Source organism: Onychomys torridus, chromosome 2 (genome assembly GCF_903995425.1).
Source record: "Onychomys torridus chromosome 2, mOncTor1.1, whole genome shotgun sequence".
In the NCBI taxonomy this organism is placed as follows: domain Eukaryota; kingdom Metazoa; phylum Chordata; class Mammalia; order Rodentia; family Cricetidae; genus Onychomys; species Onychomys torridus.
The window spans coordinates 88,152,212-88,152,984 of NC_050444.1; the positions used below are offsets into that span (position 1 = coordinate 88,152,212).

Below are 773 nucleotides of genomic sequence, written 5' to 3' on the forward strand. Positions count from 1 at the left end.
TTGAGTAATTTAAAATTATGAATATAAAGATTCAATTAAAAACTCAACAAGAAACAAAGATTTCAATAGAAAGGTGAACCAGTATATGAACAGGCAATCTGTGTGGGAGAAAACACAAATGGCCAATAAACACTTGTAGAGATGATTGAACTAAAACAGTGAGATGTCCCTTCATACCAGCTTAATTGCTAGGTTGATTTTTTTTAAAGTATTTTAACACAAAGTACTGGCAAGGATATAACAGAAAGGTATCCATTCACAGATACTGAGGACATAAATTGGCATGAGTACTTGGGAGAACAATTTGGCAGCATTTAGCAAGCTACAGATGTGCACATCCTCTCAGAAACACTGTTTCCAAGGCAATGCCCTATTATCATGTGTGTCTAAATGTACACATACATAGTATGCATGCACAAGAACACACAGACAGTGCTCGCTTCAGCAGCACATATAATAAATTGGAATGATACAGAGAAGATTAGCATGGCCCCTGCTCAAGGATGAAACACAAATTCATGAAGCATTCCATATTGAAAGAAAGAAAGAAAGAAAGAAAGAAAGAAAGAAAGAAAGAAAGAAAGAAAGAAAGAAAGAAAGAACACATAGACAGAAGCATATAGTATAACCAAACAGCCCAATGATTCTTCAACAGACTTGGTATTGTTGACATTATAAGTCTTAAATGCAACAAAAGTTAAAATGGCTAAAATAACTGATCACCATGCATTTGCAGAGCTAAGTTCAACCACAAAATGTTGAGTGGAAAAATG

At 34.5% G+C, this 773-nt stretch overlaps 1 non-coding gene across 1 annotated transcript; it reads left to right on the top strand.

Moving 5' to 3' along the window:
* The first annotated feature begins 432 nt into the window (after positions 1 to 432).
* On the top strand, positions 433 to 538 carry LOC118578931. The gene has a single exon (XR_004944320.1). It is a non-coding gene; the product is annotated as a U6 spliceosomal RNA (small nuclear RNA).
* Positions 539 to 773: the final 235 nt, after the last annotated feature.